This window comes from Loxodonta africana, chromosome 21, assembly GCF_030014295.1.
Source record: "Loxodonta africana isolate mLoxAfr1 chromosome 21, mLoxAfr1.hap2, whole genome shotgun sequence".
Lineage (NCBI taxonomy): Eukaryota > Metazoa > Chordata > Mammalia > Proboscidea > Elephantidae > Loxodonta > Loxodonta africana.
In genome coordinates, this window is record NC_087362.1 from 50,171,528 (window position 1) to 50,178,089 (window position 6,562).

A 6,562-nucleotide genomic window follows, 5' to 3' on the forward strand; every position below is an offset into this window, starting at 1 on the left:
CACGCCGCGCGCTGCGGCTGCTCCCTCGCACACACGCCTAGACGAGCGCTCACACCTAAACTGCCTGCGGCCGCTAAGCCAATCTAAAGGCCGGGGCTGGAGGGAGCGGGATGATCGCCGAGATTCTTGGTATCTTCTGCTCGGCCTTCCCCCTCTCCACTGGGGCCCAGCCCTGGGGGATGCACCAATCCTACCTCCTTCTGCCACGAAAGTGTCTGTGTGTGGGGGCTGAGTGGGTGGGGAGTCAGAGGAAGCGTCCTGGACTCCTGTTCCCTGCGGCCCACCCCTAAGCCCCAGGCAGTTCAAGGGCCAGACCCGTGAAGACACCTGAGGAGTCCGTGAGGACAGTCCCTAGGACAGGGGCGTTTGTGCCCTGCTCCCATGAATCCCCAAGGGATAAAGCGAGTGGATTTGAAGAGTGGACATGTGGACACATGTCCCTGCCTGTGGGTATGAAGATCTGTGTTTGTGTGTGGCCCAGCAGCCCCCCACCCTGCCCACCCCCGTGTCTGGCACCCTGTGCCTGGCATCGTTGCCAGGGCTCTGCCAGGTACAGGGAGTTGGTGCCAGTACCTGGCTGCCAGGCACTATGCTGAGGGGAGTAGGTGCAACCCACTGGCAAAGGGGGTCCCTGCTTCCTGTGGGCCACCAGGCCTTGCTCAGTGCCTCATCCCTGCCCTCTCTAGCTCTCAGGAGGTCATGAGCTCTTTGTCACTCTTCCCAGCTCAGTCTTGGTGCTCATTCTCTCTTCTTGGGTGCCCAGGTTCTGTGCCAGGGCTACATGGTAATAGCTCCTCCAAAGCCGTCCCTGCCATCCAGGCTTGCCCCAGGATGCACTCAAGCAAGGGGCCAAATGCACTCAAGCAGAGGGGCTCTGGATGGAGGACCTGTCTCCCGCCCAGAGCCTCTCCTGGGCCCCCACCTATCCCTCCTCCTGTAAGTACAGATGATAGGCTAGCCCTGGCCTTGGGAGGCAGGACTTGCCTGGGGAGGGTGTGTGTGTCTGACCTTGGGTACATGACCTTGTGTGCCTGTGTGCCTGTGTGTGTGCACTTGTGTCCAAGGGGCACCATGGCTTGTCCATGCAAATATGGTTGAATTTCTGCTTGTGCCATGACCCTACATGAAGGTGCATGCATTTGTGTGTGCTGTATACGTTTTCCGTGACTCTGTCGACTTCTGCCTGGTTCACCTTGCCTCCAGAAATGCAGGGACACCCTTTCCAAAACCCACTGCCTCCTGTTGCCCTGAATCTCTATCCCAGGCTCAGAGGTGAACATTGCACCCTTGGCCTTGCTTCCTGATTTGAGCCGTAGAGCCTGGACTGATCAGACCCCTCCCCCCCCCGCCCCGAGCTCCAGCCACCCCACCTATTGCTTTCCCAGCCTCGGTCCATCAGTTGCTTCCCATCAGTTGCTTCCCGTTGGAGCTGGGGAGGGGGATGGAGGGTGGAAGCCAGGGCAACCTTCAAGGCCAAAGCCACACAGATAGTACCAGCTCTTGCCAGAGCAGGAGTCAGTCGAAGAGCAGTGTGGTGGGGGAGGGAAAACAAGGTAAGAACAGAGATTGAGAAGCATGATCCAAGCAAGACTGTCTTGTCAAAGAGCCATGAAGGATCCTGATTCATCCGGAAGCCCGTGATGGGGAGGCGGACCTGCTGAGAGGGGGTGTAGGGCTTGCCTTTGGCTCTGGCGTATGTGATGACTGGGCTGGGGCAGGGGGGTTCCAGCTCAGTTTCTGGAAGGCTGTGCCACCTTGGGTGGAACCATTAGTCTTGTGGGGTTTGGGTCTTGGTGGAACTGGACAACCTGCCACATTTTTATATAAACTGCCCCCCACCCCATCCCAAGGTTTCCTCCTTTCTAGAATCTATGCTCCAGCCTCTTATGGCCTCCTGGGGCTGATGACCCCTGAGTCCTCATCAGGTAGAGACGCTCTGGAAGTAGATGGTGGTTCTGGCAGCCATGGCTGGGAGGGGCTGTCCCAGCCCTGTCTGAGGCCTGGTGCCAGGTCACGACTGCCTGGGGGTAGAGAACCAGCCTCTGCCAGAACCAGGAGTCTGGGCTGGCAGGGGGCCTCCACGGAACAGAAGGGAAGGAGGGAGAGGACAGGTACTCCAGCAGATAAGGCAGGACCTGGCAGGGCAGAGGAATGAAGGGCAACCAGAAGGGGCAGAGCCCCTGAGCTACTCCTGCCCCTAAGCTCTCAGCCCCCACTCTCCCTTAGTCCTTTGTCAGAAACCTGACTATAGGGTTACCCGCACCCTTAGCAGGCCTCAGGCTCTGGAGGACCTCTGGGGCGTGGGGGGGCTTGCAGGCTGGCTCTGGTCTGCGCCAGCTGAGTCCAGCAGCTCACTAGCACCATCTGCTGGCCATCTGGGGAGGGCGTGGTTCTGAAGGGGATGAAGGCTAGGTGACTGCTGGATTTGGGCATAAGGGGAGCAGAAGTCCAGGGTAGGAGGTGCCAAGTGACAGTCTCCAAGAGCCTCCACAACTCTGTCCCCTTACCACCCTGGGGTTCTTGAGCCAAGCACTCCCTTACCACCTTCTCTTCCTTCTGCGGTCCAGCTCAGAGGCAGCAGAATTCTGAGGAGACCCTGCACCCTGCTCAGCCGGCACCCCCTTGGCCCCTCCCTGCAGGCACAGTGCCAGAGAGGTGCCTCTCCCTACCAGTGGGAGAACTTTTATGGAGCTCCTATTGAGGGCCAGGCCCTGCGCTGGGCACTGTGGATGTGGCAACTAACCACAGGCCCCTCCCCAGTTGAATGTGCACAGGCTCTAGCCTCCTCCTTGGGGACTGCAATACAGACAAGCTTCCCCCTCAGTCCTTCCTCAAGCATTGTTCCTGCACTCTCCCCCTCTCACCCCCCATTCCCAGCCATATTTTTCCAATGTGGTCGATAATCACCATCTCCACCCCTCTACTCCAGCCCAGCTTCAGCCCTCCCGCGCTCACCAAAGGTCGCCAATGAATGACCTCTTAGTCTCCAAATTCCATAGAAACATCCCTGCTGTCAGCTAACTTGGCCTCCTCAAAGCCTCTGCCCTGCTGGCCACTCCTTTTTGCCCCAAACCCTTCCTGGCTTTGGCACCTGTGAAGCCACCCAGTGCTGGGTTTCTTTCTACCTCTCTGGCTCTTCTGAGCCTCCTTTGAGAGCTCCTCTTCCACGTGGGCAAACCTCTGACCATGGAAGACTCCTACTCCACCTGCCCCTCCTCTCCACCATGAGCTCATCTTCCTATTCACATGCTGGCGACTCCCACGCTCAGTCTCCAGCCAAGGCATCACTCCGGACTCCAGGACCACGTGTCCAGCTGCCCCTGGATGGCTCCCTGGGACATCCATAGGCCCATCACATTCAGCAGGTCCAAAACTAGCTTCATCATCTCCCCCAGTCCTGGCAACCATCACCTCCCCACCACATCCTCAACCTTCATTCTATGCACAGGCCACCAAACCGCTTGCTCTACCCCAAGCCCTGGGCTGGGTACAGAGACCTTATAAGAGCCTTTTATGTTGTTGTTGAGTACCATCGAGTCAATTCCAACTCATAGCGACCCCATGTGACAGAGTAGAACTGCCCCATAGGGTTTCCTAGGCTGCAAATCTTTATGGGAGCAGACCGCCAGGTCTTTCCTCCTGTGGAGCCACTGGTGGGTTCAAACCTTTGACCTTTCAGTTAGCAGCCAAGTACTTAAAAAGCCACAAGGGTTCCTTATAGCCTTTTATGGTAGGTATTATTATCATTGTTTTGCAATCGAGGAAAATGAGGATTATAGAGGTTAAGAAAATTGCTCAAGATCACAAATTTAGGTACACTTGAGTTTGAATCTTGGACCAGCCCCAAGGTTCAAACGCAGGTGTACTTGAGCCCAAAGTCTGGGCTCCTGTTAAACTGTGTTTGCCACATGTGGCCTCTTAGACCTCATTCGGAGGGCAAAGGAAAGCCTTGGAATGGGCTTGAGCAAATGAGACCCCTCTCCTGGTTGGCAGAGAATGTTTTGGGGAAGAGGATAAGAGTGGAGGCCAGGGAGTCATGTAGCCACATTCAGAATGGTGAGGGACAGAAGCAGAGGTCTGTTTCAGACATAGGGTGCCTGAGGTGCCCATGAACTTGCAAGGGCTGAGCCCAGAGGCAACTGGATGCCTGCGATCTCCAGCCCATCACTCATGTGGCACGGGAGCCCTGGGAGTCACTGACTCACTTCCACGTGCCTGGTCCTTGGCATGGGCCAGTTCTGCTCCCCACCACACACCCCTCCCCCCGCCCCAGGTTTTTTCGGAGAATCTGGAAATCAGGCCCCTCAGTTACAATCGCCGGAGAGAGGGGACAGTAAGATGCAGGAAGCCAGGAGCAATCGCTTGCATTTTCAAACTGTGTCTGGCAACCTCCTCTGAACTGCTCATTGCTGTCTCCAGGATTGAAGGCAGATGTTTAGGGATTCAGGCCATCAAATTTGGGAAGCACTAAGAGAATGTGCTCTGTAGGGTTTTCTGGACCAGCCCCAGGGGAAAGGCAAGCCCCAGCTGAGAGCACTTGGGGAAGAGCTTGGCTTACTCCAGTCCGCCGGCCCTTTTGGAGTCTGCAGTGTGGCTTTGAGTTATTAATAATCCTCGGTCACATTTACTGCAGGCTTGTTGTGTGCCAGGCCTTGTACTCAGCTTGCTTCTACAGGCAGTCCCTGGATTACGAACAAGTTCTCTTCCTAAACTTGTCTTGAAGTTGAATTTGTATGTAAGTCGTAAGTCGAGACAGTTAGGTTCATATCTAACATCAGTTAGTTAAATGTTCGTCTTAGTATATTGTATATAGTGTACTTTTCTGTGCATAAAAACATTAAAGAAACACTTCCAGATACACTAAAACATCTGTAACATAATAATACAGTAACAATAATGTTTTGATGCAATCACAAAGTAGTGTCCATTTGTTATTCCCAACCACTGTATGTACCTTCTCCACAGTCGAAGAGATACCCACAAAGGTAACCCAAAATACTCAGAAGATTCTGTTCTGTAAAATCTTTGAGACCAGTTAGATACTTTATTGTAGACTTTGAACTAAAAGATCTATGTTGTACCACCTTGATGCAATGGAGAAAGTGTCGCTCAGGATGTGCTAAGGGTCCAGGGGATGGGAAGAGGACGCTTAGGGAAAACTGGCTGCATTTCTGCTGAGTTTTGAACCCTCCTCATCAGAAGCAGGAAGAGTTGGGAGTATGGGTAGGATGGTGCTGGGGCCAGACTGATCATTCCCCCATCACTTCCTCACCAGACCTGTCAACCCCACGCACCAACTGTGAGGTCCCTGGCTCGGGGTGCCACTCAGGATGTACTAAGAGCCAGCTAGGAGCCCAAAGTTTAGAAAGAGTTTCTCAGGGAAACCAGGTTGGAAGTTCTCCACAACCCTCAGAAGTCATATGGACATACAGAGGTCAGGAATCTAAGACTTCCCAGCCCGCCTTCCAGCCATCAATAAGGCCAAGAACTGCTGCAATAGTGAAATCCCACATGTGTAAGGTAGGGGAAACAGAAGCCCAGAGAGGTGCTGCAATGGCCTGGGCTGCACGGCATGGAGAGCCTGGAGGGATGGGGGTGGGGCAAAGCTGGGTAAGGGGGCACTGTGAAGGCCCGGCCATGTGCCTAGCATGGCACAATGACCGTTTGTACTTGGAGAACACATAGAGCACGGCACTCACTGTCCGGCCAGTGGCCGCCACCACCTGCAGGCCCACCATGCGGAGCCCAGCAGCTGCGCTTGAGGCAGGCAGACGGTGGGGTGGCCCTTTCTGAGCTCAGAGGGAGGCAGGTGCATGTTGGCTCTCCTCTTGCTGCTGCAGGCCATGGCTGGGCACACCATGTCTCAGGGACCCACCCGCCACTGGCCGCCCAAGGACCCACTGCAGTACCTGCGCGTGCAGGAAAAGTGCGGGCCAGTCGTGGGAGACTGGGGGCCAAACGCTGAGTCAGTTTTTTCTTGATAGGCTTTATCGGGCGTTGGTTTATAACTATGGGCTGAAGGTAAAGTCAGACATTCATAACGTGGGGATTGCCTTACTTGATTTCCTTTATTACCTCCCATCAGGAGCCCTGGTGGTGCAGTGGTTAAGCCTTCGGCTGCTAACCAAAAGATTGGCAGTCTGAATCTACCGGGTGCTTCTTGGAAACCCTATGGGACAGTTCTACTCACTCTTATAGGGTTGCTATGAGTTGGAATCAGCTCAACAGCATCGGGTTTGGTTTTTGGTTACCCTCCCATTATCCCTGCAAAGCAGGTAGTGTCATTATCCCCTTCCTACACACGAGGAAACAGACACAGAGAGGGTAAATGACATGCTCTTAACCACCAGACCACATGCCCCTCTGGCCTTCAGCCTAGAAGGTTGGCATTACGAAGTGGGCAATACCCAGGCAAAAGACTGTCAACCTTTAGTTTTTTTTTTTTGCTTTGGGGTTAGAAACGTGTTTCCCAACGGCAGGATTAAGGCAGCTTGATTGTTAAAACTAATTCCAAAACTTGCTTCCTTACAGCTTCCATCATCCCTGATTCAGGGCTTTTCTT